Source organism: Corapipo altera, unplaced genomic scaffold, assembly GCF_003945725.1.
Source record: "Corapipo altera isolate COAL_440 unplaced genomic scaffold, ASM394572v1 24b, whole genome shotgun sequence".
Lineage (NCBI taxonomy): Eukaryota > Metazoa > Chordata > Aves > Passeriformes > Pipridae > Corapipo > Corapipo altera.
In genome coordinates this window covers 14,719,328-14,728,029 of record NW_020884888.1, presented here as the reverse complement: position 1 = coordinate 14,728,029, position 8,702 = coordinate 14,719,328, and the positions used below count along the sequence as shown (strand labels likewise).

At 37.2% G+C, this 8,702-nt stretch overlaps 1 long non-coding RNA gene across 1 annotated transcript; it reads left to right on the top strand.

Annotated features, from left to right (window-relative positions):
* The first annotated feature begins 1,734 nt into the window (after positions 1-1,734).
* LOC113947421 lies at positions 1,735-7,107 on the top strand. Its single transcript, XR_003527718.1, has 3 exons — positions 1,735-1,877; positions 2,495-2,571; positions 4,232-7,107. It is a non-coding gene; the product is annotated as an uncharacterized LOC113947421 (long non-coding RNA).
* The last annotated feature ends 1,595 nt before the right edge of the window (positions 7,108-8,702 follow it).

The following is an 8,702-nucleotide window of genomic DNA, read 5'->3' as shown; positions in this document are numbered from 1 at the left end:
AATACAGCAGTCCTAACACCAGCATCCAGAAATCATCCTGATTGCCCCACACATTCAGTCATAATATCAGCTAAAAATAAGTAAAGAATTTTCAATGTAATAATGTTGGATTCAAAATTGTTCTTGGTTTCGAGCCTCCAGAATTCATACACTTGCATAACTCTTCTGTGACTCTAAAACTTGCCTTGCTTTTAGTTCAGGACAATTCGTCATTAAAAAGTAAAATCATGTTGGGGGTTGTAATGTGTACGTTCACAACGTAAACATTGTTTTACAGATCACAAGAGAATTTGAGGGCGATGACCCCAAGAAATGTCAGCTTGTTCTCAATCTCCTTTGTGAATAGTTGTCACTCAGTATTACTCATTCATGTTTTTCCAAGTTTGTTCAGGTTAAAGAGCAAAAAAAACTGTAAAAGGATTCATCTCACACTTGAATCCAGATTGTAATAAAGTGTTCCAACTGTTGACTGCCACATGAAATCCATCTTCTTTTGTCAGATTTTCTCTGAGGAGCTGAGGAGTAGCTGTTCGTGTAGGTCTTTTTGCTCTGATGCCTTCACAGGGCAAAGGGTTAAGATTGTAATCATACAGTAAGAACAAGGTAGAAAGAAGCAAACTTTTTCCTGTATATGCATGCAGAAAACCCCTGGGGAATGTAAACCACTGTCGTTAAGTCAAGTGTGGACCTCCCTGAACTACTTGAGAACATACTTCTTTCCTTGACTGTTTGACAGCATTGTTTTTTCCTTCGCTGTTTTTTCCTACAAGATTTCATGAATGAGTATCTTGCTTTCCAGAGACAATACAAGAGGAAGAGGAATAATATACAAAGTCAATTTTATCACCATAGTCGGAAATGTTTTTTATGTGTAAAAATTTTTAAGCAAAGGAAATCATAATGTTTACTTTTTACACAGGTGTAAATCCATTAAATTTCAAAGACCTATATAACGTCTCTCTAAATTTAGACAAAGTATTACCAGAAAGTACACAGATTATAATCTGAACTGTAGCAAAAAGGCAGGCAGGAAGGAACTGTAAAAAGATCTTAATAGAAAAGTTACACTGAACTAAAGAAGGAGGCATGAATGCTACATTTATTGTAATAAAAACCTGTTCATTTTTAGAAGAAAGTAATTCTTTTGTGATCCTGCATCATAGACTGAACAGTAATTTTCATTTTTTCTTTTTCTATTGTTTTAAAATAATTTGCTGAAGTGGAACCTCAGAAGAAATAATCAATAGTGTCAGGTAATTTTCAGTTCAGTGATTAAGGTTGCATCCTTGTGCCCTTTCTGTTTGCTTTTGGATTTGTTTTTTCCTTATAAGTGAGCACAAAGAAGAGTTCTTTTTCAGTTTTGTGTTCACTATTGTTTTCTAGATTTCTTCCTCAGTCTTCTTTCTCACAGATGGGAATAAGTAAGAAAAAAGAATTTAAAAGGAAAATAGACAAGGAAAAGCACAAACCAAAAAACATTTTTTCCTACTTTTTCATCTAAACTTTAATAGGGAAGTTTTCTGGATTAAAAAACAAATTGTAAAATTTTTACTCTTCACATTAAGTTTTATTTCTAACCAAGGTCAATATGAGAAAAAAAATGTCAGTGATCTCATTTTCTATAGTACTTCAGTGTAATGAAGTTTTGAGCCTAGGCCTTTACATAATCAAACATATAAATAGATGGAGAGAGAAGTCTCTCTCTTTCTTCCCTCCCAGCAAGGTTTGGAGACAGCAGACTCCTGCAGCTGGTCTCGCTCCTGTGGGGGAGTTGAGGCCTGGCCCGGCCTACGGGGCCTGTTTTTTCTGCCGATCTGGGGTCCAGTAGAGTGGCCGTAGGCTTTGGGAGATTGTGTTATGTCAAGGAAAGTATTAAGGTTGTCTTTGGCTAGATCTTTATTGAGTGTGTATTCCAATTTTTTTTATTTTTTTTTGTTCCCTTTCCCTTTTCTGTTTTCCAATGTTGGGTTTTTTCTCTTACGTGTATATAGTTTTTGTAATTGTATATAAAGGTAATATAAGTATAAATATATTTTTATATATTGCTTTAGCTCTCCCTTATTTCCATTCTCTTGGGTTTTTTTCCTCTTTTCTCTTTGTTTTGGGGAAGGGGGAGCTCTTGCGGTGGGGGTTTGGAGACTTGGCAGGGAGCCAGCTCAAAACCACCACATTCAGGTATTTCACAGGCCCAGAAAACACAGAGATATTTTCATGCAATCATAAAGTTTTGGCTGTTGTTCATTGTCGTTGCTGATATTGCACACTATCACTGATGGAAAATTGTAGTATCTGATCTGTGAAGAGCTAAATAGACGTTTACTGTATTCTAACTTTTCCTGTGTTCTAAATGTCATATGCTGAATTACAAAATCTAAAAACATTCAAATTGTCTTAAAGTAATAAAAGATTTCAAACACCCAAGACATATTTTTAATTTAGAAGTAGGAGAGTAGTTATGACAGTTTTAAAGCATTAGGTTTCTACTTTATTTCAGCTCTGTTTGGTTGAGAAACTTGGTATGATGCACTGCAAATAGTTACTGACAACACAAAGATCCAACCAGACTGTAAGGTACTTGATGATTGCACTTAACATTGATTGACCGAAAATATATAACATTTCATTTTAGGCAGGCAATTTGGAGGTAATGGGCCAAATAGTACATTCTTGCTCTAGACAAGATGCTGGCATGATGTGAAAAATTAATTTTTTAAAGCCCTTAATAAACTGATGGAAGATTAGACTACAGTCTGCCAGTTCTGAGTAGTTTATCCTATATCTTTCACATTAACTTGACTACAATTATGTATGGAATTATACATATAAATATTTATATATATATTTCAGGAGGCTACCAGACCTCTGAACATGTAGAACCTTCCACTGTAATCTTATCAAATTGTTCAATTTTACTACTTTGAATGATTCTGGTAACAATCTCTGAAGCAGCAAAATATCTGAGAGAGTTCTTGAGAAAGTACATGAAACTGAGAAATTCCTCTTGAAATTCAAACATAAATTAAAAGATTATACTTTTGTGCACAGGAAAGAATCTTTATGAAGATTCAAGTAAGATTTTACTCTTTTATGGCCAGTAACACTATATTTTTTCTTTTTTATCATGTAACCAGTTTTAAAAAGACACTGAATGATGTTACTGAATAAGCTTTCCAGCATTTCTGCTGGACCATCATACTGATGACTAAGTGACTATTAAGATAACCTCCCCAGTCAAAACAACCAGAGTACATGTTAGTGTTCAAGAGTCAATAGACAAGATACACATTTTTGCAGTGATCCAAGTAAGCATGCACTGATTACCCAACTAAAAACAAGTGTCTGTAATTATATTAATATTAATGAATATTAACACTTTTCAAGAGGTAGGAATGTGATCAGCAATGTGCCACTTTTAATTGGCATTGTAGTTTTAAAAATGCTTTTGGATAACCATCTGATGCTAAAATAACATCTGCTAGATGAAAAGTTTTAAAGGACTTTTCAACATTTTTGTTTGCATCCCACCCATACTTTTTTTGCATTGCACCTATACTTTTTTCTCCTCTTTTCCACCTCTCTTCTATTACTTCCACTTTTAACTTTTTAGTCTTAACCAAGAAAGTGAATTATATGCTCAGTTGGTTCAAATCACTATAGTCATTACAACAGAAACATTCAACACCAGGGAACAAATAGTGTTTCGTTACAATTAGGGTTTATCAATACTGCAAACATGAACTGTATAGAATTTTATTAAAGTGCTGCTGTGTCCTGACCTGGTTGTGAAGTGATTCTAATTTGCAGTGTAGACAGTAAGCCTTCTTTTATCCTTTTATAGCCTTCTCCACTCCATTAATGATAATAGGATCTGATTCTTTCCATTTTATTTTGGTGAGGAGGCTGGAGGTGAGCACCATGGAGAGCTGCGGAATTACTGTCTCATGACCCAAAAAGTTAGCAAGTGCATAGTACAGCAAATTTCATTTTCAACATTCAATTTTAATTCATAATGTTACACTATATGGCCAGGTAGTTTAATATTAATTTTATTCTCTTCTTATCAAGGTTTCTTACTCTGTTTGAGCTGTGTGCTAGCAAATTCAGTTGTTTCAGTTGTTTCTCAGTGATTTCTGAGATTTGTTTATCTCTATGCTTCTATTTTCAGTATCTTATATATATATACCCTAAGGTACTCCATTTCTAAATAACATTTTGCCTTATTTTTTTATAGGAAAAACATAAAAAACCCAACAGACTCGAAGATAACATGAGAGTGTTTTATGTCCCAGACAACACAAAATTATATGCCATTTATAGATTAAAAAAAAAAAAAATAAAAAATGTCCTTTAAAGCAGGGTCAATCTCTAGCCTGCTGTGAGTTAAATTAAATCACTGTCTCTGGTTAACTCAATAATTATCAGGACTCAGTTCACAAACCTTGACAACACATGCTGTTGCATCAGTTATGGTAACAGCTTATGAAGCCAAGACCCCCTAGAAAATGCGAGAATTGTATGGAACAACTTGTTGACACTTTACTCCAAGCGTTCAGCATTCAGAATGAAAGTACTTCCTGAGTGGAGTCCCTCAAGGGTTGGTAGAGGGACCAAATCTATTTAATATCTTCATCAGTTACATAGACAGTAGGATTGAGTACAGCCACAGCAAGTTAGCACGTGATACTTGATACGCTTGAAAGATGGACCCACAAGAACATAGTGAAGTTCAACAAGTCCAAGTACGAGGCCTTGCAGCTGCGACAGGATAATCTTCAACATTAATATAGTCTGGGAGATGAAGAGATTGAGAGCAGCCCTTTGGAGAAGGGATGAAAAATTGGACGTGAGGCAACAATGTGCACTCACAGCCCTGGGCTGCATCAAAAGAAATGTGTCCAGTAGGTCAAGGGAGATAGTTGTCCCTCTCTACTTTGCTTTCATGAGACCCAACTTGGAGTGCTGCATCCAGCTCTGAGGTCCTCGGAACAAGAAAGACATGGACCTGTCAGTGCAGATCCAGAGGAGGGCTGCAAAAATGATCAAAGGGCTGGAACACTTTGCCTGTTAGGGAATATTGAGAGAATTGGAGTTGTTTGGTGTAGAGAAGAGAGGCTCTGGGGAGACTTATAGCGCCTTCCAGTACCTAAAGGAGGTTTATAAGATAGATGGAGAAAGAGTTTTGACCAAAGTTGACGGGACAAGTGATGGGAGAAGGGTTTTTGCTACAAGACTGAGTTCTTAAAACAAACAAAAAATAAAGGTAATGCAAACCTATTAACTGTCATGAGAACTCCTTCCATAAAAAAAAGAGGGACTTTACGACTCTTTGTGATCTTAGGAAACTCATTTGAATTCTGTGGATGAAATCTTGGCCTTACTCATTGAGGTCAAATTACTGTTGAGTTTAGGATTCTTTTTCAGCAACCAACTTCATCTGCATGCTGGAGATAAAATTAATTCTGCACATTATTAATTTATTCAATTTACAAAAGCCAGTAGTAACTGTTCACACCAGGTATAGCATGCAATTGCAAAAATTAACATTGCAAATTATGTGTCAGTGTCCTGCGTTTTCTCCTGCTTCCCCTCTGGGGTTTAGCTGCCTGTGCTAAAGGCCTGATCTGATCTGGTGCAGCTGTGGGACCAAGAGTGGGTGTGCTGGGAAAACAGCTTGGAGAGAAAAAGCTGTGAGACTCCTCTTTGGCATCCTGTTCCTCTTTGCACAAGAGATGCTTTTAAACCAAGATGTTTAACCTTGTGTTTGCCAGAGTTATATTACAGCTTTGCCTGTACCTGTGGTCACCTGTGTGTCTTGCTGTTCCTGACCTGTGGACTTGATTTTCCAGCATAATCTTGGACCTGCCCTGTGGCTGTAAGCTAGCCTGGTGATCTGAGCTGTCAGTTGAACCCAATCACTGGAACTGCTCTTTTTCCTTGAGTACCATGGGACTACGTCCTTTATCTTTGAGGGTGCCCTGCTGTCTCTCAGCTACTGGCCTGCCTTCTCTTCTGGAGCAGCTGATTCCTGCTGCCTCCTGACTCTACATGCAAAAGAGTCATAGCACATATAATGTGCTGCTCATCTTCCCCTCTGAAAATAATCGCATAGTCATCATGTGTGGTCCTAAATGAAAGTCTGTGGTGGGGAATATAATGGTAATACCTTGGGGTTTTTTTCTAAAGTACTACCCAACAAGTTGATACAAAATCTGAGCAAGGAGGGAATAAATTCTCAATTATGTCTTTTTTTCTGCTTGAGATATAGAATTTTATTTCATAGCCAAAAAAAAAAAAAAGTACTGAGGCTCCATAGCAACTCTGTCTTTGCATTTTCCAGGCTATTGACTGGATGATGTAACCCTAATGCTGATATTTTAGTGTGTTTTTGTTCAAATACACTAAAGACAAAAGTTTAAACCAACTCCTATACTCAAGGAGACATGAAGTGAGTGAACAGTTGTGACTCTACCTTCCTCTTGAGTTTAGAAAGTGTTAGCTTCATAACTACAGTGTACAAGAGGTACTTCCACTGAACTTCAATAAGGTAAACCGTTACTTTTTTTTTAAAAAAGTGATTGTCCAAACTATCTTGCTGTACTGCGATGCACCAATTAATTTTGTGATTGTAAGGAAGCTTTTTTTGTGTAATTTGCTTAGCCAATGCAATGTAGAAAGACTCTACGAGTGTTAAAGAGAATTTAGCACTTTGAAATATTAGCCAAATTTTCTATCAATATGTTGTTTTATATCTGTGGAGATGGAAACATAAGGAATTGTCCAGATGGACTAGAACAGAAAGGACAAAGAGAAAAAATGTTATGAATGCTTTCTATGAATTTTCAGAAACTTCTTCATATAGACTCCATTTGCTGGGAATTCTACAACCTTGTGAAAAATGAAAAGGGCCAAATGGCTCTTTTCATGATTGGTTACCCATTTTATACATGCCTTTGTGTGGTTCAGTAGGGTTTAATCCCTATTGGTAGCTTTTAGTGGTTATACTAATATACACTAGATTTCAGCTGAGTTATTTGTACTCTGATATCACACATACAACAAATTTAAGGTATTTTGCATGTAGCTACTGTTGCTTTCTCTTTTGACACCACCAACTAATGGATCTGAGTGCTGCTCTCCGCTGGTATTCCCAGGGGAGTCTGGTCTCACTGTCCCCCTGAGCAGAGGATAGAAAAACCAAACCTCCCAGGATGTTCCGTGGCAGAAAGAGGATTTATTATTCAAAACGCGCGGTTTAAATGGGTTCGGGGGGAGGGCGGGGAGGAGAACCGTGATTGGGTTGAGGTACAGGGGAAGGGGAGTCGCTTAGGAGCCCACTGACCAACGGGAGATACAGGGTGGTTGTGTCCAATAGTCGACAAGGGTTTGGGGAAAGGCGGGTACAACAAAATCTGTAGATCAGGGGAAGGGGAGACTACATGGCTGTAAGTGGGGGGGGAACCACGTGGACCAGGGGAGATACATAACTCAGGGGGAAACCGTTACAATAAAAACGCAAGGAGTTGTTTTTCTCTGCTTTGATCGATTCCAAAAAGCCGCTGCTGTGGTGAGTCTTCTTCTAAAGCTGTTCCTTCCAGCTTTTATAATCCTGTTATTCTCCCACAACCAACCATAATCATTCTAAGGTCCAGGAATCATTCTAAGGTCCAGGATTTCCTTGATTGTTTTGGCTTTAGATTTCAAACTTTTCCGGAAGAACATGACACTAAAGAATCAGTTCTGTGTGTTTTTATAGTTGCAGGCACTAGCCAACCCTGTCTCCTACCTGACATACAGAACCATAAAACATTTCTTTCTCGCTTTACAGCCAAAACTTTCAATTATTTTTTTTGCAGTTATATTTTTACTTCGGAACCTGGAAATTATTTTTGTCTCTTTATATTTAGGTGCACCATTTTCCCAAGTATTACAACAAATCATTCAAAATAGGAGTATTTAGGGAGAAAAGTTCTTTTCTTATTAGCAGCTAGAGCAGCTACATTGTCTGAGCCACTCACAGGAAGCAAATTTTCACAGTTTTGTTTTCATGCTATTTGCAGCAGGTCAGACTGGCAATGATGAACTGATAAACAGTGATTTTATTTTTTTTTCTTCTTCAACTCCATTTATCCAAGTCATGCTGCAACACCAATCCTCCAATAGCTGGCTGTGCCAACTTCAAGGGCTTCTCTCTGCTGCACTGTCAGTCAAACTCATGAAGCCTTTGCACTGAAACTGTCATCTCATGGCTGGAACACAGGGGATGCCAGTCCTGTTCAAGGAGAATGTGCTTCTTCTTTTAATTTTGGTGAAAAGTGTAGGACTTTTTAAATACTTAGCTAGTTAGCGTTTTCTAGACTTTACAGAACTGTAAATTCCATGCCTCATATTCAGCTAAGCTGATGATTTATCTATTGACAATTCACACAGAGGTGCTGGGTAGATGATGAAGGATTTTTTTGAGCTGAACAAGTAATGAGGAAATATTCTGGCAAAAAGTCAACTGCTTCATAATCCATTAGAGAAGACAGAAAAATGTTTCTGTCAGTTTCACATGTTGTGCAATATATATCATGCAGGTTTCAACATTATTATTTCTCATTCAGAAATTTGAAAATCGAGATACAGAGCACACCCTTCCCATTCCCCAGTTATTCACAATTTAGTTCAGTAAAATTATTTAAATGGCACATCATGTTGGGGAA